At 38.7% G+C, this 24,914-nt stretch overlaps 1 protein-coding gene across 5 annotated transcripts in view; it reads right to left on the bottom strand.

Moving 5' to 3' along the window:
* Positions 1-24,914, bottom strand: part of LOC139442027 (forkhead box protein N3-like) — a 48,449-nt gene that overhangs the window by 21,614 nt on the left and 1,921 nt on the right. Inside the window, exon 1 of one of the 5 annotated variants that reach the window (XM_071222783.1) lies at positions 20,760-20,780. The exons of 1 other annotated variant lie outside the window; for it this stretch is intronic. The gene's annotated coding sequence lies outside the window, so the exon portion shown is untranslated. Of the gene's footprint in view, positions 1-4,894; positions 5,145-14,021; positions 14,114-20,759; positions 20,781-24,914 lie in introns of those variants that run through there. 3 more of the 5 variants (XM_071222782.1, XM_071222784.1, XM_071222780.1) reach the window with 3 other exon arrangements.

Genomic DNA, 24,914 nt, shown 5'->3' on the forward strand with positions numbered 1-24,914 from the left:
ATGACAAGACTGACAGACGGAACCTTGGTGTAACTACATACCCCCGACCTTTTAGGTTAATTACTCATGGGGGAAAATATACGAACCATGCAATACTGAATTTAATGGGGCCACACCTGCAAAGCCGTTCTAGTTTGTTAACATGGCCTAACATGTACATGTGTTGAAAACTGGGTCAAACTTTTAAAGTCCCTTCCCATGGCCAGCAGGCAAGAAAGTTGGTGCGACCTGCACATACAGACACTGCAGCAATATTGTTACCTCAACGTTACACAACAATCATATTTTTACACAACCATCTAGCATCCCACTGCCATACAGTACCAGGGGACTGACCTTTAACACAGAACAAAAGAATCATGAATATTTCGGGGCTATCGTTGGACTCACTACCCCAAAAACGTCCCAAAAACTTTTTATGATTACTAAGATTTTGGTGGAACAGTAAATATTAAACAAAAATCTTGTGGGGCAATATCAGTCAGTTATTATAGAAGCGTGAATCACTGAATATTACCTGTTCCGTCAACAGCCTGATGATAACAATGATGATTTAATACAAGTTTCATTCTTATTTGTAGCTGATAAATTCAAGTACTTGGGGGCCTGCTTAAACAAGATTATCTTCACTCCTCGTCAACTACAAATGCACAGACCTGTTGCTTCGGTGGGATGCCACTCAACAATGATCTCGTATCATTACAGATACGGATAGAGTGGCATCCTGTAGCGTGTCGCGCACACCTGCCCGTGTACCCAGAAACTGTATCACCAACAAGTTGAAACAGGCAGTGTACAGCTAGTATCTTGTGACTCCAGGTTTTAGGTAGTGTTTACAAAAGCAGCTTTTATATCGCCACTATCATATCCATCATTTATGAATCACATCACCATTTAGGAGTATTACAGTATGCATGGCTACACCGTCCACACAAGCTAATTGCAGTATAATTTACCGGGTACATGTGAAATGTGCTGTGTTTGTTGTTTAACACCACACTCAGCAATATTCCAGCTATATGACAGCAGTCTTTCTGATCGAGTCTGGGTCAGAAAATCCAGTGACTGACATCATGAGCATCAATTTGGATCAATGAGTATATAATATGGATTTAGGCAAAACCTTCAAGAGGGCATTTGACTCGATCAATCAAGTGCATTTGAGCGGTTTATAATTGAAAAATGTATAATACAACTTCTTTAAGAATTTGTATAGCACATTTTCCAATTAACAACTGCTCTTAGTTTTCTAATTTGAATTTTATTAATTCTATTTGATTTTCATACTAGTTTGCTGAGGATACAAGTAAAAACTTAAATTCCTTTGGGGCGAAACAGTAACCTATATTAGCTTGTATTTTTTAATAAATGTTAAAATTGACCACATTTAATTATTGATTATTAAATACATAATATTTGCTTATGATGTTTTCAACTTTGTAGATAATTGAATAATAACAGGCAAACATGTAATAAATGTTATATATACAATTGTTCATAATGTTATTTATTGTAAATCTGTATAATTTATTATTCACAACAAAAGCACATGTTTATGCTGAGTGGGTCAAACAGTGTTTCATAAAATAAATACTGTGATTTACTGTGACCGTTTCCATCATCAACCATGAAGTATGTCACACCTGCACCTGACACTGGAGTCAGCTCGTCTCAACTCTTGCCCGCCCATCTAGACATGTGATACACAGCTCTTGTTCTCATTAATTGTACTATTGAACAATTAATTGACCATATTCCACATGGCTCTCCCAATGGGGTCATGCAAGGGAAAGGCATTTGAGCCATTTTTATTGAAATATTGCAAAAGTAAGAAACATTATGACATATTTGACTGGCAATGCGTCATTAGTTGTATAGGTTGCACTAACGAGTTCATACAATAATCTGCACCAAATAACATAACATCATTAACTAGGATCACTGGTCAATACAATGATATACACAAGATATTGTCTTTTGTAATGACAACCCTTAAAATTTCAGGCAAGTGAAGTGTTTCCTCAAACAAGTTTGACATGGCTTCGTGTAAGCCTTTACAAGAACATGTCTGTTAATGTCTATGACATGGATCAGTAATTATTATTTTATTAGCAGGTTTCCAAAAGTCATCTTGACATCACAGATGTATGTTTTAGATTCCCATTTTGCAGTAAAACAATGGTTTGGATGACTAGACACACTGGCTATCATTTACCCCAAAGTACACTTTTTTACCATTGCAAAAGGCATTTAAGAAATAATACATATTATTATTTTATGAAGCCTACCAAATTCACATTAGGTTTCATTTATTTGAACATACAAATTCTTAGTAATACAGGTTAAAACGTTTTACATCTACATCATATTCCTACCTTGTGGAAAAGTTCTGGAGGTGAAAGTCCCAGCGTAAAAACAGTCCAAGTAAGAAATCCCAAACTTTCACATCTAATATACCATTAAGTGACACTTGCACCCTACTGCATGGACTGAAGGGCCTAACTAGCCTTGCTTCTCTACAGTTGGCAACTGAAAGATGTCCCACTGTCCATCCAGATTAGCCAAGGATAGGCAGCCAGTAATTAATGAGGAGGGTAATAGATTATGTAACAGTTCGCTGGGCCATGTTGATTCAGAGCCTAGGGGGCTACTCGGCAGTGGAGTTATAGCTCATTGTGGCCTGCCACTAAATTGTGTCTGAATACCCTGAGACAATATGCTTACTGCCCGGGATATCTTCACACCCTCTAATCTCTGATGTCTGATTATGTTTATATAAGCAGTTAGCTCTATGTTTGGAGGGCAGTTAGCCTCTGCTTATTTAGTAGTTAATGCCATACAATTGGAGATGTGGGAAGTGTTGGATGTGGACTGGTAGTATTTTGTGTCTTTTAATGTTTTTATAACAGATATCATCTAAAGGACTAGGGGAAGACATTTAATAACATGGCTATTTAAAACCATGAAGGTGTTAGCACAGTGATCTGTTCTGGTTAAATAACAATTTATGTGTAGGCCAATAAGTTGACCAATTGGCAGACCATTGAAATGTTTTAATAGCATGACAAGTGCTTGTCAAGGTTACATGCTATTTTGACAACAATTATTATGTAGACTTTCAGATCGGTGAAGTTTCTTGAACACTCAATGGCTGTCATCTAAAGTGTCCTGAAGATTGTTTCAATTTTTGGCATTCTGAATGTAACATCAAATTTTGGCAAAAATCAGGAAATGTCTCAATGCCACTGATTTTCTAGATTCTGTTTTCTAGATAAAGTTATAATCAGAATTTCATTGTATCCCAAACGTGTAGATTGATGCTCATGATGTCAATCACTGGATTGTCTGGTCCAGACTTTATTACTTAGTGACCGCTGTCATATGGCTGAATTATTGCTCAGTGCGGTGTTAAACAAAAAAAAAACATTGTTTATCAGGTCAAAGAGGCTAAATTGACTGTTTATTACTGATATAATATATATTATCAGTTATAATCTTATTATATAATCACTTATATTATTATATTATCAGTTATAATAACATTATCAGTTATAACATTATTATATATATATCAGTGTCATTATTGTACATTTATATGAAGATGGAGTAAGATATACCATGGTTATTTGAAATACATATTGCTAAAGCAATCTGAAGTATGTATGCTAAACATACCGGGGAGAGACTTACATGTTCCTCAATAAATGGCAGATTGCTATCTGACAACTAGTATATATATATAGCGGTCACCCTCTTGTCTATTAACTTAAAAAATAATTGCACATTTATTTATTAAATCCCTGATGCATCTTTCTGTGAGAGAAAAATGTCAGTGCATATAACAACATCCAACAGAGCTCGAGAGAAGCTGCATATTTGCTGATTGGTGATTAAAAAAATAGCGCCTTCCTTCAATGCCTGGCTTTGCAAAAACTGTAACAAACAAGTGCTTCCCGGAGGAGCCGCAACCAAACGCAGATGGGTATACTACTATTCATTTAGTATTCAATGATTTACAGGGAGTGTTACGAAACAGGTTTTCAAGTTAAAATACCCAGATGTCAAGAAACAGGTGGGTCAAAAATGTTTGGGAATACCTTCTAAAAATTATTGATACCCCATCAAACCTCTGGATAAACAACCCAATTGACGGTAAGTGTATCTATAGCTCTGTAGAAATATATTTTCTAAATTTGACAATGACGATTGCAGGCACCCACTTATTTCTGAATTGTGTTTCCCCTTCTCACCTATATTTTATCTTATACCAACTTTTGTACCTGGAAAGCAAAAAGTACTGATATTAGGAAACTATTGACTTTCCTTGTCCACACAGATTTATTATTTGCACTTCTGTTAATAATTCATAGTTACTATGCAATAACTTAGAATGCATTCTGATTTTGTCAACATTTCACCTAGATAATGATAGTAACCATGGTAACAGGTTTACATGTCCTCTCTAACATCAATAAATGTGTTGAGTGTTGTCAGTGTCTAATTCAGTGTTAAACAATAGGAGATACCAAAACAGTGGCCATTCCTGCCTCTAACCCAAGGGGGGGACCAGCTGACTAGGGGAGACTCAGAGGGCTGCAATAGTCTTGGGGGCTGTCACAGTGCAACCTCAATACCAAGACAGCTGTCGACAGAGCCTTGTAAACATTAGCCTACTTTTCTCCCATTGTTCCTACCTTAAATACAACATTCGATAAATAAAACCAGCTTCAAAGATGATGAAGAGATGGACACACTATCAGTCAATGACCTCCAGTGGATGAGTGGCGTGTGAGAAAGTTTTGTCAACTTCGTAGGAGGGTTAAACGATCGGCCACCGTGGGAGGCATGGTATCAGACGTGTCCTTTTAAAAATGGCCGCCACATATACACATACCTTCTCAATGGTCCCTGTCTGCTGTCAAGGATGGCAACAACAAGATGAGGGGATGAGTACAAGCCTGGACGTCATATTTAGCTGGAGGATGGGTATGGTGGGTGAAAATGGCGTCTGGTGACACCAACACAGTCACTGAAGCGTGTACATGACAGGAGTTGGGCTGAAGTGTAGCGAAGCATCCCTGGTATTGTGATAGCCACAGAGCAGCCAGTGAATGTAAGGCAGTCGGGCTATGGACAATCTGGTTGGCTGGTTGGCTGTGTGGCAAGCTAGGTCTATCACTGACTCAGACACCCATGTGATCAGCTACAGCCACAGCTGTGCCCCTTTTCCTGCTAGGCATCCTATTTCCATGGTAACATGCTATCGTTACCCTGGAAACCAAGATGAAGCAGCTAGCACAAATTCAGTTTCCCTTCCCGGCCTCTTATTAGGCACCCTTATGCAGGGGGACTCTCTTCACATGAATTTTAGATTTGAAACAGTTAAATTTCGACCCGGAGACCAAGGATGTGAAAATTATTGACAGATATTTTAATCTGTAACGAGCCAGTGATGAAGATGGCCGTGAAAAGATTCATTGTATTTTGTCTGCAACTCACTAAGACCATATGTGTAATCAATATGTTAATACTACTGCACAGCCCTACACCAACTTCGAGTCTGTAAATACAAAGCCAAGCAATCACATCACCTCCAACCAGCTATATTTATCATCCCACAGCTTCTCATTCCTTCACACTCTATTTGTCATGGACTCAATGGCATGCATACACTGTTTACTTGGCTCCGGGCGGACGGGAGGCGACTCAGAGTTGACATCCATGTCGACGATCAATTGATGGAGATGAAGTAGAGGTTATAGCATGTATATTGTATGACATTACGTGTGTATATGTGATATCATGTATATCATGCGACATTACAAATATATAACATATATCTACATATATGGGACATTACATGTTTATATGTGACAATACTGTGTGTGTGTGTGTGTGTGTGTGTGTGTGTGTGTGTGTGTGTGTGTGTATGTGTGACAATCCAGTGATTGACATCATGAGCATCAATCTCCACAATTGGGACACGACATCAACATGCATCAACCAAGTCAGCCACCGCCTGATCACACTAGTTGCCTCTTACTGCAAGCATAATCGCCTTTTAAAGCAAGCATGAGTTACTGAAGACATATTCTAACCCAGATCTTCATGGGTTTGAAATGCACATCGGGTGACAATACATATGTATATGTGATATATGATCCCAGTCAGTCTAAATAATCAAATCTGGGCCACACAATCAAGTGACTGACATCATGAGTATCATACGCAAATGGGACACAATGACATGCATCCACCAAGATATTGAGCCTGACCACCCGATGCCGTTAGTCATCTCTAATGACAGGCATGAGTAGCTGAAGACCAATTCCAACACAGATCTTCACAGATCTGACATTATGTGTGTAGCACACCAATTTCAACTATGGTGTGCATGATACTGAATGGGAGAAATACACACATACAATCAAATACAGGGCCCTACAAAAAAATATCAAAGTTGACAGGACTCTCGATTTAAAAAAAGTTATTCGAACCTTCTATTATACCATTTATTATACCTGACACATTTTAATCTTGTCTCATAAAGTAATAAACATGATAAAAGTCTTGTAAAAAAGTGTTTTAATATTTGACAGTTTGTCGATTTTTCGCCTTCTAACGTGAAAACTGTGTTACATAAGGAATTGTCACGAAGAGAGTAGTACTGAATCTTATCAAAGAAATTGATCTTGTTCTGTTGTTTGGTTTTTTTTTAAATAACAAATCAAACAAACAGGAAGTCCTTTTCATTCAGTTTGTTTTCAATAAATCGACCAATGCAACAATTTTATTTCATGGCATTATAAAAATAAAAGTGTGCCTGAAGAACCCCAAGGGTCTGCAAACGTGGCGTTTTTCCCAATGTCATGTGGGAAAGCTGCACGGGTGCAGTGAGCAATGAAGGCTGTATGAATGAGGCATGCATTATATATGATCCACCGATGGGTATGCCATCCAATAGAGTAGGTGGGAATAGTGATTAGTGGACAGTGCATATGTAGGGTTAGAAATTAATCTGTATTTTTCTAGTTTGCATTAATGATCTGCTACAGTGTGGTTATCTACCTAATGGTAAAAGTGTCCAGAATGTCACTAGTCTCGGACAAGTGAACATTTTTTTCGAACCCTGAAACGTGACACAGCGTCATCTTTTAGACAAAAGGGAGATACTAGCTGGGGTGAAGCACCACAGCAGGTCACAATTCAATATGTATTACGATACATAGGTCACGATTTGATATGTATTACGATACATAGGTCACGATTTGATATGTATTACGATACATAGGTCACGATGTGATATGTATTACGATACATAGGTCACGATTTGATATGTATCATGATACAGAGGTCACGATTTGATAAGTATCGCGATAAAGAGGTCACGATTTGATATGTATCGCGTTACAGAGTTCACGATTTGATATGTATGGCGATACAGAGGTCACGATTCGAAAGGTAACACAATACATAGGGCACGACTCGATAAGTACCATGATACATGTATACGATAGGTATCACAATACATGGGTCATAATTCAATTCAGGTACCACGATACTTAGGTCACGATTTGATATGTATCACAATACGCATATTTATGTGAAACTGCATTGTAACCTCTTCACAAAAAATAATAGCTGGTTTGTAGTGGCAATTTTTAGTACTGAATTAGAAATGCTAATTACTAAACATTTTTCGATAATTGACTTATATCATCACCAGGGATGAGTGAACGAGAAGTAATTAATTTATTTTAGAAAATGTATCGTCTTGCATTGATACAGAAAAAAACCTTATTGTGATACGTATCCCCGCATGAAAACTCATTTCACCTCCAGATTCCAGATATATCATCAAATTGTTGGTCTTTGGAATGATAGTGATATATTGAGTAGGAATAATACTGATATCACCCTGTAGCTGAATAATATTGATATTTTCTTGTAGCCTGGAGGCAGTATTAATAGTGATATTTCAAAGCTCATTTGGTATATAACAGTGATATCTGGTTGCTGAAGTAGGTTATGATGGCGATATCATATACAGGGTTTTACCTTGACCTACAGAACTAGGGGTCCGGAGCACCCCCAATTACTAATTTCAAGGGTCCTGTAAAGCAATGGTGTAAGATTTGACAATTACTTTAATTACAGGAACTTTATATCTGTTGTTAAGAATTTGGTACAACAAATATTATTGTGTGTCCCTCAGAACGCAATATATATTTTGTTCTGCGTCCATTCTATACATTTGTGCGTACTGGATGCACATTTCTGCATCGCATAACACCCTATATATATCTAAAATTGGGTTGAACAGTGACATCTTGAAGCAATATTCCACCTATATGACAACGGTCGGTAAATAATCGACTATGGACCCGCCAATCCAGTGATCGACATCATGAGCACCGATCTACACAATTGGGATACGATGACATGCATCAACCAGTCAGTGAGCCTGACCACCCGATCCCGTTAGTCGCCTCTTACGAGTGAAGTTGGTAATGAAAGTGACATGTTTTAAGCTATCGATGGGAATAAAAGTGATATCATCTTAAATCTGAATAAGATTGCATCGGTAGTCACAAATACAATGAGGGGCGGTCGGGTAGCCTAGTGGTTAAAGCGTTTGCTCGTCACGCCCGACATGGGTACAATGTGTGAAGCCCATTTCTGGTGTCCCCCGCCGTGATATTGCTGGAATATTGCTAAAAGCGGCGTAAAAACCATACTCATTCACTCACTCACAAATACAATGACCATCTCCTCATGAGTTTCTCACTTTCTTCACTTTAAGAAGTCTCTGAAGGACTTTCGCAGAACCTCAACTAGAACTTGATGTGTCAAGATTATTTTATATTTCAAACACATCAATCATGTCAATGAAATGTTATGTCAATTTAAAATAAAATATGTCTGGATCAGAGTAGATATTCAAATAACAGTAAACGGAATTGACTGATTTCCTAAATCCAAGAGTCTTCCATAAAATTGGGTTTGAAATAATCATAAAAACTGCATTAGCTCAGCAGTATTGTATTTTGGATCTAAAAGACTTAGGCTCCATTCCACAGAGCGATCTTAACACTACGATGACCTTAAGCCAGTGTTGAAGTATGGGAGTTAGGATCACCTTAGCACTGAGATTGCTTTTGGGAGCCATCCCAGATGAACATGAACTGGAACTTCCTTCATACAGGCTCAGTGGAATCTGGTGAGGTGAGTTTTTCATTCTTGGTTGTTCTCATTTAATAGTGTGGACAAATGTAGCATTCATTGATAGGGAACTAGCAAGCAGCACTAGTAGTCTTCAACATTCCACTAGTCGTTTGAAATCTGTACCAGCCACTAGCAAGCTGACCAGCTTTCCTTTCCAATGTAAATGAAAGTGCTGTAAACCAAGGGTGAAAAGGGTTTGGTGTGTGGACAGTTTTTTCTCCTACAGGATCCCCCTTCAGATCCATCCTCTACCCTCCAACCATTACCCCCTCTACCTTTCCACACATCCTCTTCACCCTAAGGCCCCTTCCACCCTCCCTATCCTTAAGGCCCCCTCTACCCTTCAACACCAATCCCCCTCCACCCATCACAACCCCTCCAGCAGTTACCCCAAACACCCACCCTCCTAAAGGCTCCCCTCCACCCTCCCACATGTCCCCTCCACCCTCCCACATGTCCCCTCCACCCTCCTAAAGGCAGGCCGACCCCCATGGCCTCCTTCCACCCTTCTAAAGCCTCCCCCCTCCCCCCACTGCAAGGGGTGGTGTGACACAGGGAGGTCTGTATTGTCACCACTGCATGGCTCCCCCCAGCTCCTCGTCCCCACAGCTGCTGCAAGCCTCTGCTTTGAGAGAGAGAGATGCCGCCATAAGCCATCTGGACCTAACCAGCCACCGAGATACACATCACCATGGTAACAATACACATTATTGGTTTTGAGAACTTCCTGTGACAACGGTGTGGTGGGCTGGTAAACACATCTGGATAGTGAGGGGTCGTGTTTCCCCAACACAGACTCCCAAATACGACCTGTCTACTGCTATGGCAACCAAATAACACATTTCACCAGGAGATATGCGGAAGGATGTTTTTTGTTAAGTTGGGCAAGATACTTGGCTCAGAGTTACTGACGACGGTGTATGAATTTCATGCTCTCTGCTCTGGTACAAAGCAAAGTGAGCGCGCATTGTGTTAGAATAATAGAGGAATATTGAATGAGCTGGAGTCTGCAGATGAAGGCAGGGAAGGATGAATTGACCCAAAGTGGCAGATCTCGTCACACTTGACTGACCACTGGTGTGACAAAACATTTACAACTATCTCCTTTTCACACCATCTGTGGGAGACGACATGGCCTCTAAATAGACAATGTGGCCTCCATATAGCCTTCATATATACAACATGGCCTCCATATAGCCTTCATATATACAACATGGCCTTCATATAGCCTTCATATATACAACATGGCCTCCATATAGCCTTCATATAGACAACATGGCCTCCATATAGCCTTCATATATACAACATGGCCTCCATATAGCCTTCATATATACAACATGGCCTCCATATAGCCTTCATATATACAACATGGCCTCCATATAGACAATATTACCTCCATATAGCCTTCATATAAACAACATGACCTCCATATAGCCTTCATATATACAACATGGCCTCCATATATACAACATGGCCTCCATATAGACCTGTACTGTCAGACAGCATGGCCTCCATATAGACCTGTACTGTCAGACAACATGGCCTCCATATAGACCTGTACTGTCAGACAACATGGCCTCCATATAGACCTGTACTGTCAGACAGCATGGCCTCCATATAGACCTGTACTGTCAGACAGCATGGCCTCCATAGAGACCTGTACTGTCAGACAGCATGGCCTCCATATAGACCTGTACTGTCAGACAGCATGGCCTCCATATAGACCTGTACTGTCAGACAACATGGCCTCCATATAGACCTGTACTGTCAGACAACATGGCCTCCATATAGACCTGTACTGTCAGTCAGCATGGCCTCCATATAGACCTGTACTGTCAGACAACATGGCTTCCATATAGACCTGTACTGTCAGACAACATGGCCTCCATATAGACCTGTACTGTCAGACAGCATGGCCTCCATATAGACCTGTACTGTCAGACAGCATGGCCTCCATATAGACCTGTACTGTCAGACAATATGGCTTCCATATAGAACTGTATTGTCAGACAACATGGCCTCCATATAGACCTGTACTGTCAGACAGCATGGCCTCCAAATAGACAACATGGCCTCCATATAGACCTGTACTGTCAAATAACATGGCCTCCAAATAGACCTGTACTGTCAGACAACATGGCCTCCAAATAGACCTGTACTGTCAGACATGGCCTCCATCTGTCTGTTACTTGACTTTTAGTCAGGTGAAGTAAAATATTGGACCATGCACTTTGTTATCATAAATTGAAACACTGTATATTAAATAAATTCAAAGAGAAAATAAACTAGAGAATATCCTCTAGTATTTTATTATGGGGAAATCTGTATATGGCTTTTCACATCTTGATGTCCAGTAAACAACTTTAACAGAAGTTTCAAGTGTCTGTCTTATGATTGTAACTACATGAGTGACTGTTCTAGTGGTAATTGTTAAGAATGAGTTATTCCGAGTTCACTGCATTCAGACCACCTGTGTATTTCTCTAGTTTCAGACCCGTAAAATAGGCCTTCAGCAGCCCATTCTTGCTGTAAAAAAGCAACTACGCTTGTCATAAGAGGTGACTTAAGGGATCAGGCTCACTGACTTGGTTGATGCATGTCATCGTATTCCAATCGCATGGATCGATGCTCATGATGTCAATCACTGGATTGTCTAGTCCAGACTTGATTTTTACAGACTGCCGTCACATAGCTGGAATATTGCTGAGTGAGGCGTTAAACCATAAAACAAACAAACACTATTTTCAAGAACTTTTGTTTACTGGATTCTAAAAGATTTGCAGCCTGTTCTAAAGGAATTCAGTTTTCCACTGTTATCAAATATAACTGCTGCTGTTTACTTGCAGGGGGAAATATTACCTGGCTGCACTGGCTGCACTGGGTGCAGCCCGACAATAAAAGTAACCTGCACTAGCAATGTTTTACCTGCAAGGTGCAGCTTGGATATAGCGAAATATTTTATGCTTGTTGATGGCTCGCATAATACAATTGTTTCTAACATACATTTATGATATGGATACACCCTCAGCTAATAACCTCTAATAAAAGTATAAAGGTTGCGATACGCTACACAAAACCGTTTTAGAAGAATTTTTAGTCAATTAATGTAAATATGCCTCAAGAACTTTTATATAGACTGGCAGAAAACAGTATTTATAAACAATTTTTGTTTAAAGTTACATCAGTACACCTCATGTATGTACCGCAACAACTTGCGGAGAATCGTTACACCCCTAAATGTAAAACTATTAATAGCCATTGAAGAAGTTTCATATCCATGTTAAGCCAACTGTTTGATATAAAACTGTTAAAAATACACATTGTCTGCCACAAAATTTATATTGTTGCAAGATGGTGTGGTTTTTTTAAATATCTGAGTTCTTACTTTAATAAAAGATAAATATCTAGTCTCCTATCAAATCTCCAGCCCCATACCAATATCAAATGTCTGTCCCTTAGAAGCCTCGTATTGTACTTCATGCCACTGACTTTCAAGTAGTGCTGGCCATCGATATAGATTATAGAGATCAATAATTGCCATCTACATATTGATTAATTATCGATAAATATCGGACTATTAACTTAAAGCAAATAAGCAAGGAAATCCTGAAAGAAATCAACATTTTTCTCATCTTGGTTGAGCAGTGACACATATTTATTTATCACAATATTTTATGTAAGTTATTATTGATGACAATTTTATATCGATAATCGTTGATATTTCACCCATTGACGATAATTCTGACTATCAATATTTTTAGTGAGCCCTAACAACAAAGGCATGGAAAAACTTGAGATGGTGGTTTGTCTCAAAGCCAATATCATCCCCAATGGATGCACAAACATTATGTATTACTGATTAAAGTTGTCATAAAGTACCCATGGAAGCAAATCCTCACAACTAAATTGTTGTTGTATCTATAGGACTTGCAATATTTATATAGTACTTTGTTAGAAATTGACACTAGTCCTATAGTCCTTGCCAAACTTCCCAATAGTTAAGGTATCATAAGGACGAGAAGAAATTTTCCTTTTTTTAGGGATGTTTACATATGTTAGCATTATAAGGACTAGTGGACTGAAACTGTTAGTTTCTAACACTGCAGTAGTGGTAAGTTTGTGTCATTTACGTTATACCGCACGTACATCATATAAGATGGCTGTGCTGATATGAGGTCGTTTCATGACTCCAACGGGAGCCTCATTTCATTGTTATTGTTGCATGGCTATCTGTGAGATCTCAAACCAGGAACTAACAAATACGGAACTTAATTTCAACCTTGACACCTATTTATGATAAAACAAGATCACGAAGAAAACACGACTGTACATTCAGAAACACACAAGTTCCACAGTATGCTGTGATACACCCAGTAAATATTAGCTTCCATACTTTCATTTCCTTTTTAAAATGCATACCAAATGCCTTCCCTTTTGAATATAATGTGTGAGGACCAACTTCAAGTCCTCTCAGATATCCTTTTCTTTAATTTCAGAAATATCAATAATGTCAATTCAACTTGGAATAAAACTACTTGTGTCATTTCTCGTACATGAAACTTCACTTATTCCAACAGCACTATCAGTTCAGTGACTTCCAGGAAGCCATTACCTAGACACATTTGAATTGTTTTTGCTTTGGGCCATTAGAAGTTTACATCAACAAGCCAATACAATGAGGGTTCCTATACGACCTGGGCAGAATAGTCAATAAAATATCTGAATTGTGTCCGGTAGAATTACACCAATCTTGGTCTAAGGCTCAACTAAATTAGAAAGAAGTGTTAACAGCTTACCATTTCGGCGTCTGACACAGCGGCGTCAGTAAGTGTAATAAGCGCAATCACTGATGCCATCTCAATATCAAGTATCCCCATTTCCCGGCGAGACCATTACAGCGCCGCAACAGGGACAAGATAGCACAAATCCTGTTAGTGGCAAATACTTTTACACATACCAGGCCGCCACACCATCTGGTTACCATGGCAACATGATGCCACTGCAGTAGAGCACAAAAACTTCAATTCCATGTCAATTTTTGATTGGAAGGAGTCCAGTGTAAATATTGTTGAAGACATCCAGTGCCCAGAATCCATAACTCTTTGTCTGTCGGGCTATTTGTCAAGTCTCAACTCACCATCAGTTGCCGTAAGCAGCAAAATAAACGAAAGGTTCTTCGCATTTGTTAATAGATGCTCGTGGTGGAGCTTGGATAAAGAGGGTAATTAAGCATATCCGAGCAAGTAGCATCCTGCATCATTGTACTTGCATCGTTGTACTTGCCTACCGCCTACAGCAGGCAGTAAGCTTGAACCGTTTCACTAATCAGTGTACAGGTAAATAAGAGACATCTTAATACAAACATATTTAATCATACATGATAACAAGGCAATTAATTTCAAAGACTTTATGATGATCTTAAACGACAAACACAAAGAGACATGATATATTCCATCAGTCCCAGTGGATTAGTCTAGTCAGTAGGATTACCCGCCTCGCATCATTATTCAGGGAATGAATATGAACAATTGTTTTACAAAATGCTTTCATGTATTTCCTTAACGTTTCTTTTAACTATATGACAGAAAAAAAAACAAGAATTTCAAAATATTATCCTTGATTTTAATTTTAGAAAAGCCTTTTTTTTAGTTTTAATGGATTATCGTGGCCAATATGCCAAGCAGAAAAGAAGAAAGTTTCAAGAAATCGACTTATTTTAGGTTCCACAAAATGGTCATAGAAACACAAAGACAAAGATGTTTTTCAATCCAGCATAGCACTTAACTTATTAAATATTAAGGGTAAACTCATCCGTGACACAAAAGAAAATAAATTGGTTCAGCTGAACAGGACTTTTTCTTGTAACACGACAACCATGTAAACTTGTTTGTTGTGATTCATGCTTCATAAACTAGGCTAAACAAATTGAAAACAAAAACAATAACACAACCACATGAAATTACTGACCTCATTAATGTCTATTAATCCATATTCCAACACGTCAAATGCTGACACAAACGCCTTGAGCAGAGCAAGGCTACAACATTTGTATTCTTGAGAATAAGGTTTCAAGGAAACAAGATCTATGACTGGCAACAGCTTTCCTCATGAATATCTATTCATATTCAAACAGGCAAACATATTAACAGTGTTAGAAATTAACAGTAGCCTGCTAGACCATGGCTAGTAAATGAGTGAAAGGGTTTGTGGAATCTGAAGACAACTATAATCCTTCATAATCTTTTACAGTTATTCAATTCTCATCTTTAAGATTCAGATCTTTTGAGATTCACACACAGTAACATGTTGATGGTGCTGAAACAATATCCCATAAATTTGATTTGCTGAAATCCAGCACAACACTAAATTACTAAATTCAATGATATCATGGAGACAGGTGCTTATTCCCCTGCTTCTTGTGAGAAAGGGAACCCCCAACGGAATTTAACAGGACTGATTCTCAAACTTTTTACAAGTGCCTGTTGCAAATGTCTGAAGGCTCTGCAACTCACCTGAATATTTGCAACATCATACATGAAATCAATTGACTTTTTCACATAACAGAAACGCTCACTCAGATTAAAGTACACACTGATTCCTCAACAGCCATTTGTGGGACAAGAATATATTTGTGAAGTGGTCGATATGATGACCATGCTGAAAATCATCCCAGGATTCTGCAGGCCCTTTTAAGTGAGTGAGTGAGCGAGTGAGCGAGTGAGCGAGTGAGTGAGTGAGTGAGCGAGCGAGTGAGTGAGTGAGTGAGTGAGTGAGTGAGTGAGTGAGTGAGTGAGTGAGTGAGTGAGTGAGTGAGTGAGTGAGTGAGTGAGTGAGTGAGTGAGTGAGTGAGTGAGTGAGTGGCGGGGGACACCAGAAATGGGCTTCACACATAGTACCCATGTCGGGAATCAAACCCGGTTCTTCCCGCATGACGAGCAAATGCTTTAACCACTAGGCTACCCGACTGCCTCTGGTTTAAGAAGATGTAAATAATGTGTTTAACAAAGAGTCATAGGTTTATGCATAAAAAAGGACTGTTTACTAGAGCTATTGGCCAAGTTATATCCAGTTTGGGTAACATTTAGATGATGAAGTCGGCTTACAACAGGGGTCCATCTAGAGTATCTTTCCGAGGCAAGGGAGTTAACTGACTATCAAAGTCCAGTTTCCATCCTTGCCGAACTACGCTAGAACTATGGAGTAATAATTTGACCAGACTACGCATAGTCCAATCAAAATCATGTAACAAATCAACATCCGGTTTGTAAACTGCCGTGCAGATTTCTTTCGTATAAAGGATTTACAAAGCATGTGTTCCGACAACTTCGCGTCAACAGATATTTTCCAAATCTTGTCATGTTATTTATCATGGTGCTCACTTGATTTCATGCACTTCGCGAAGTAAGACCCATATTATAATTACAATATCGATCTTGATTATCGATCAGATTGTCTTCACTGGACGCCATCTAATTTGAAGATTATGCAAGTGATATAAGAGGTTGAATCTGAAGGGACACAACTCACAATAGCCACAATCGAGCCCCGAATTTCCATCCTAATTCGATAAAGGTGACTGGACTTATACAGTCAGTTAACTCCCTTGCCACGGGAAAATGACCCTGGGTGTAACATTGATTGCAAATTTAGTATTGGGATATCAACTCAAAACAATAACATGTATTATTGATACATCAGTAACAACATTTGTTATTTTGAATGTGTATAGTTTAAAGATTTCCTACATACACCTGCAATTAATTAATTTAATGCTGAATATGAAAGCTGATTAATTAAATGTTTTAAATTAACAATTTTTGCCTACTCATAGTCCATCTTATAAATGTTAACATTTGAGGCAGTGAAATATTAATTTAGTATCAATATTTGTAAATTTGTATCGATACAGCATCAACATTAATAATTTCCTGATACATCAAAAGCACGATATGTTCAGACATCCAAGTCCATCTAACACAAAGACAACTTATCCATCACCGAGGTCACACTCATTAGATTTACAGGTTGACTGTTATCTACAAGTTGGAGACTGTCTACACCGAATGATAACTGGATACCAAGCTCCCGATACAGTGGCCCTCTTGGACTCTTGGGGCCCCAGAACAGCCTATTATGCACTTATCACGCTATGTGATGGGGCCTTGTCATCTACACCTAAATGAAATGAAATGGTCATAAACCTGTTGGTGTACTGAATATTTTATGTCCTTACTGCAATCAGCGTGTGATATCATTAGTATAATCACCATTACTACAGCCTTATATGCACCAGCGCTGTGTTTCAAAATCTATGCATGATGATGACATTCGGAAGCAACGTCCACCATGTTCGCACACCAATCATTTCATTACTCTATCGTTAAGTCAACATAACGAGATTCTGTCTCTATGGCGTTAGAGCAAGACCATGACTAACCTAAAACATGGTTGTTTGTTTGTTTAGTGCCGCACTCAGCAACATTAAAGCTATATGACAGCAGTCTGTAAATAATTGAGTCTGGACCACAGAATCCAGTGATTGACATGACCATCAATCTAAGCAATTGGGATACGATGAGATGCATCAACCATGTCAGTGATTTTGTTGACAACCTAATGACAAGCATGAGTTCCTCAAGACCAATTCTAACCCCAATCTTCAGATAATTGATAATTACAGAGGGGTGGGTGGGGGGGGGATGGGGAAGAGAGAGAGAGAGAGAGAGAGAGAGAGAGAGAGAGAGAGAGAGAGAGAGAGAGAGAGAGAGAGAAAGAGAGAGAGAAAGATCAAGTGGAGACAAGCAAAGGTTGCTGAAGACCAGTAACTAAAACTTGTATGTATAGTTGCACTTGATATGTACAATTGCAAAATGTATTGGTAACTTGCTTTGTCTAGATATTTAAAATTTTCTCCAGAAGCCCAACCTGTTACTTTAGAAATAGGAAGGCCATGAAGCATTTAATCTCTTAAGAAAAGTATGCTGTTTCCATCACATCAAAATGTAACTATAAGAATACTTCTTGCATATTTAGTTCAAATAATAAAACAAAAAATAACAAAAAATAAAACCTTAAAATTCCTTTCATTTTTTTAAACTCTGACCTCAATTATTAATCCTGTAAAAGGTGCATCAGAAGTCTCATTCTTAATTACGATCCCAACTCCCTAGACTTAAGTACCATAATAACAATCCCCAAGATTCCCTTTTCGAAGAGCAGGAGACATTTAAAAATACTTCTAGGACAGTTTCTATTCCAAAGTATAATGATTTTTGTAGTAAGTAAATCTGTCAAATCAAAGATTGTTTATGAAACAGAAGGAAATACAATCGTTTTATCAATTATAGATTAGTTTCTACAAACACCATGAGTTACTTCGTAATGTCCCCCTGGAAAATACTGGCGGACAGGGTTAGTCCAGGCTAAACTCTCCAAACATTCCGACACGACAAACGGCTTCTACCAATACAACTGTTTGATCAAAATGTAGGACTGACTAGCCACAGAAGCAGGCCTTTTATGAGGGGCTCTCCTGGAACACTAAGCATTGTATTCTTGGAAATATAGAGAAATCAGGCGTAGACAAACATTTACCCTCTAATTCCATAGGGTTATCTGTAAGATTTGTTTGTTGTTTAACGTCACACTGAGCAATATTCCAGCTACATGATGGCGGTCTGTAAATAATCAAGTCTGGACCAGACAATCCAGTGATTTATTTGTAGTGAGTGAGTATGGTTTTATACCACTTTTAGCAATATTCCAGCAATATCACGGCGGGGGACACCAGAAATGGGCTTCACACATTGTACCCATGTCGGGGATCGAACCCGGGTCTTTGGCGTGACGAGCGAACGCTTTAACCGCTAGGCTACCCGACCGCCCCAATTATTTGTAAGGAGAGGAGGAATTTAGTAGTGGTACCTGTTTCCTTAGTATTGGTTTCTCTCTGTGACATAAAACACTGCCACAACATGCTGTTATATGCCAGTATTGATATTTCATCGTGATAAATATCGAAGGAAACAAAATCAAGAGACTGCTTCTTCATCAGATGTAGCTGGTGCTACTTCATCAGTATAATAACAGGCATTTTAGCAAATGAAATCTCCAAAGTCGTAAATTCCCTAATAGAAGTTTTTGATTCCTTTTCCATCAAACTTTTCCATTTCAGCTCAGCCATGCTAGCATTAGAGAAAAGACACTGAGAAACAGCTGCGATTGTTACGTTGATCTGACGCAAAGGATCTTTCAACCAATCAGCAACTGTGTAATATGTTTTTACTAGAAATTATTGTATCGACCCCAGAAAGATATAAAGATAAAAAAATACGGAATTACGACTTCAGATGGAATTATCACATGCCTGAATAAATCGGGACCAAGTGCAAGTAACTGGGGCTATTTCATCGGCACTAGTAGCTGAGGCTACTTAACCAGTGCAAGTAACTGGGGCTACTTCATCTGTGCCAGTAACATATTCCAGCTATACGACGGCAGTCTGTACATAATCCAATATGGACCAGACAATCCAGTGAATGACATCATGAGCATTGATCTACCCAATTGGAATACGATGACATGCATCAACCAAGTCAGCAAGACTGACCACCTGATCCTGTTAGTCGCCTCTAACGACAAGCATTGTCACCTCTTATGACAACCCGGATTATCACAGATCCATTAGAGCAAGTAACTGGGGCTGTTTCATCGGCACTAGTAGCTGAGGCTACTTAACCAGCGCAAGTAACTGGGGCCATTTCATTGGTGCTAGCAACTTGGGTTACTTCATCAGCGCTAGAAACTGGGGCTATTTCATCAGTGCTAGTAACTTGGGTTAAATCATCAGAACTAGTAACTGGGGCTATTTCATCGGCACTAGTAGCTGAGGCTACTTAACCAGCGCAAGTAACTGGGGCTATTTCATCGGTGCTAGTAACTTGGGTTACTTCATCAGCGCTAGTAACAGGGACACTAAAGTCTGATTCACACATTTACTGATTTACATATTAACTATCGACCACAGCCAATTTCATGGTTCTTACACTTACAGCATAGCATTGAGAACAGCACATCTTATTTCTGTTTCTCCAAAAGGAACATAACCAGGTACCTCCAAATGCAAAATAATAAAGCTGTGCAATTATATTCTCATGGATATTTTATACATACTGTCATTTCTAGGCACCATGATGCCCACCCTCAAAGGGAGTACCATAAAGATAATATTTGTGTTCTGTGGCAGTTTTCTTTCACAAAGTTTTCTGAATTAAGGTGGCAATAATTAAGCCAAATTATCATAGAAACTTGAAACGCCGGACTGGGTGGTCAAAATTTGCTCCGAGTTCACCTGACACAACCTTATATGGAAGTGTCCTCAGACCTCCATACAGAGAGGGATAGCATCGAAACAAAATATCTGCTTTCCATGAAATTGTTACACACAATTGTTACAAAATACCATAAACTCACTAAACTGCTGGCAGCTATTATTGTTCACAAAATTAACAGGTATAATAAACTATAACACCTACTTGCATGTACTAGCAGCTAAAACACTTCTAATGCTGCACACTGTTGACGTTCCTCATAGTTCAGCCAACACCTGTTGAACCCTAGCCACATGTTGAATCGAACTCTAGTGCATACATTTCAGTTTCCATGACAACTGGGCCACATAAATGCTAGAGAAAGGCTGTATACATATTTGACCATTGATTTTCCAAGCAGGCAGGAATCCATGGGTTAAAACTGCCAGGTCAGGCCAGAGCCGATAAACTTTGGGAAATACCAGTTGTTTCAACTTAGCAAGGCACCAGGTCATTAAGACAAACACCTGTTATCTCAGCCTTTGTTTCACTGAATGTTGATACAGATAAACCATTGCCACATCACACAGAGCTTAGTCTTTCATCAATGAAAAGGATAATAACCAAATGGTTCTGCAGTACTGCTAAAAGTAATAAGCCACTTCTTGGTGGCTGGTCACACAATAACAATTTATCAAAATATTTTGCTCAACTGTGTTTTCTTTGCAATCGCAAGGGATTCGAAAATATAGGGCAACAAGTCTGAACGATCTGTTCACCATGTTATCAGATATTTGATTAAAAAAGATCTGCAAGAAATTGTACTATATTGTCAATTATGAATATATGCTGAAAAATATGCTTTTATTGTAGTTCCTGTTATTGATAGGTTTTACTTTGAACTGTACATTTTGTTTTACAGTTAACTATGGTTATAACAATCTCAAAGGGACCACTAATTTTAGTTTGTTATAAACATAGTTCGTTGTAAACATTTCATTATAAGCATGTAAGTTATAAATGTAGTTTACTGTATATTGCATGTGTTATTTTCCCAACTATTTCACTGTAGTTTTTTATGAATGCAGAATATGCTACTGTCACTATGGCTGAGATATTGCCGAAGCTATGTTAAATGTTAACTCACTCACTCACCCAAACCACTTTATTATAAAACAGTAATTACGCATTTGATGATTTGAGTCCAAATGCAGCTGAGAATGTGACATTCATGACACTGTGAACAGAGAGGGCTATATTGATCCTAGAATAACCAGTCTCTGTAAAAATCCATTCTTGTGCACTGCAAACTGTTTTTTCCAGAAAAAAATAATGTATGTTTTAGCAAATTATACAATTAAAGATCCCAGTATCTATTCCCTAATTCCAAAAAATGGATTAAGAGTTTTTTATAAAAAATATATTCTAAACTAAATGAGATTTTAACGTGTTTAAGGTGTTAAACTTTCTGCTCTTATCTTCAATGTTTCTGTATGCTGGCCTATCACACTGATATTCAATTATTCATTCTAAAGAGTGACAGGATTGAGCTATTTTATTACTATAAGTAAAAGTGTGTTTACATATTCTACTCTTAAGGTGTGATTAATTACTCCCTGCAGCTCACGAGATGTTCTAATTACTCCTCGATCAGTAGCAATGGTTGCCTCTATCGGAGCTGAATCTCTCGCCTGCAACAGTGATGTCAGTAATCTGCAGATCGGCAAATTAAACCCCACGCCTCAGCACTGCACACAACACATTTCTTCCCCAACTTAAAGGCCTGTAGTGTGATTGGACCTATCCATCAACCGGTTACCATGTCAACAAACAATCTTCAAGAGGTTACTAAGCAACCAAATCCTGCATTTTGATGGAGGCACTGGCTGCAACCCTATCTTCCACTATGTCGAAAGGAGCTGTCGATGAAGCTTGTCACTGCCATTGGGGACAAACAGCCCACCACAGACATTGTGTTATCCATAATAATCTTAATTGGCAATAAAACATTTTATCATCAATTCCGATAATGTCCTCAACGATTACCTGGCCAATGCTGTCCACATTAATGCTTCAGCATTGGTCAGACTACACAAATACTCTCACTATCTGGTGAGGACTACTGCTATTAACGGAAGAAACTGCATTTTATGACGAGAAGAGTACTTCAAATGCTCGGAAAGCCGCCATAACATGGCAGACATTACATACAACTATTACTGATGCTGTGGCTGCACTCAAGCTGACATTCCGTTTGTGGATTGACCTCATAACATTGAGGGCTATTCCGGCGCGCGAGGCCATCAAGTGTATTCAGTGTTCATATCAATTCAAGAAATATTTGAACACTTAATTCAAAACGTTTTTATGGCATTGTTAGAAATAAATGCTTGCATGTTTTTTTTTTTATATCTAAGACATGTCATTACATATGAAACGCAACATACTGACTTAGTGAGAACTAGAAACAATGTGTTTGTATGCTGGGTAGGCCTTGGATGGATAACTCGGAACGCAGGTCTGGCCAGTACTGAGTAGGACCCACGTACCCACAGGACTACCCGGGCCCGTGGTTAGTCACGCGACATATTTAATGACAACAATTCACTACTATAACTCCATGGTTACCTACAAGTCGCTAATGTACCTATATCTTTCTGACTATAGGAGCATTCCTTCTTACTTTTATATGTCTTGAGTAAAGATATGGCTTCAATCAACTTCAGTGTATTCATGGTCAGATCGTTTTTAATGTGTATCTAAAAGCCTTTTGCCAGGGGCCCAGGAAAACAATTACTAATTGGACATTTTGAGCCCAACTCTTGACACCTACAGCGGGTAGGGTTGGGCAATACTAATAGGTGGTCGGGTACCTGGGTAGTAAATTTGGATTCGACTCTGCCCTTATGCAGGATCATTTTGTTATTTTATCACTGTTTATTCAAACATTGATTATCTTAATTCACTGACACTAAAATCAAGTTTTGGTAAAAAGGAGTACATTCTGTTTTGAATAAGGGCTGTGTAACTTGTGAAAATAGATCAAAACAATAAGCAGAAAGTGTACTGCAAAAGATTCCAAATATGTAAATATTTGTACTAAAACAACTTCTGGGAAGGTGTTACCATGGTGACCATTTGGGCCTTTACAGGGAAGTTCATTTCCAGTACCTTCTCACAACCCCATTTCCTGGCCTTACCTGACATGTTGTCAAGGCCCAACTCATCTGCCATTTCGCAGGTTCAGTGATTGCTAGGGCAGTTTCAGTGTGTTAGGCAGGTAGCATCATCATCAAAAATTATACATAAATATGAATCATCTTTTCACTTAATTACTTAAAACAATATTGCAAGTAGTGATAGTTCAGCACACACGATTCCCACTGGTAATAAATGCAATGCATCCATTATTGGACCTTTCATTAATTAATACTGGTTGTGTCAAACTTCATGCTGCATGCACTCACCCTCACTTAGTGATATGGTTCAACGACCATCAGGTGCTTATTGCTTATTCCCACTATAGGAGTGAGTGAGTGAGTTTGATTTTGATTTTACTCCGCTTTTAGCAATATTCCAGCAATATCACGACGGGGAACACCTGAAATGGGCTTCACACATTGTCCCCATGTCAGGAATCGAACCCAGGTCTTCGGCTTTAACCACTAGGCTACCCGACCGCCCCGCACCCCACTATAGGAAGACACACGGTAGGTGTGAAACGATACATCAGTGCACCATGAGTTTTCATGCGACGATACGATACACAATATGTATTTTTCTGTATCGATACAAGACAATACACTTGTAAGATAAATTACTTACTACTCGTTTAATGATACCCAGCATTTTTGTCACTCAAATATCATGAAATGTGTTGTAATTAGGATTTCAAGTTCACTACTAAATATAGCCACATCTTCAGCTAGCTTTACCTTTTGAACCTGCCCTGAAATAATTACTGTCAAGAACTTTCCTTGTGATTTGACGTAAATATGTGTATTGCTATACGTATCACATCAGGACATATGTGTCTAGATCCATCGACAGATACTAACATTTTCAGGCCAGTAGTCCTTAAGATGATAACGTATAGCAAAACCTGTAAATATGGCAAATTTCTACTAGTCCTTATGACACCTTAACTATTGGTCTGTTTGGCAAGGACTATAAGGTGGTTGGTTGGTTGTTGTTAAAGCCTCACTCACCAATATTCCAGCTATATGACAGCGGTCTGTAAATAATCAAGTCTTGAACAGACAATCCAGTGATTGACTTCATGGGCATCGATCCACGCCATTGGTCTACGATGACATGCAACAACCAAATCATCAGGTTAAGTGGCATCTCTGGATACATCAATGCATTGACTGCAAAATG

This window comes from Haliotis cracherodii, unplaced genomic scaffold (assembly GCF_022045235.1).
Source record: "Haliotis cracherodii isolate W230 unplaced genomic scaffold, xgHalCrac1.p SCAF_5, whole genome shotgun sequence".
Lineage (NCBI taxonomy): Eukaryota > Metazoa > Mollusca > Gastropoda > Lepetellida > Haliotidae > Haliotis > Haliotis cracherodii.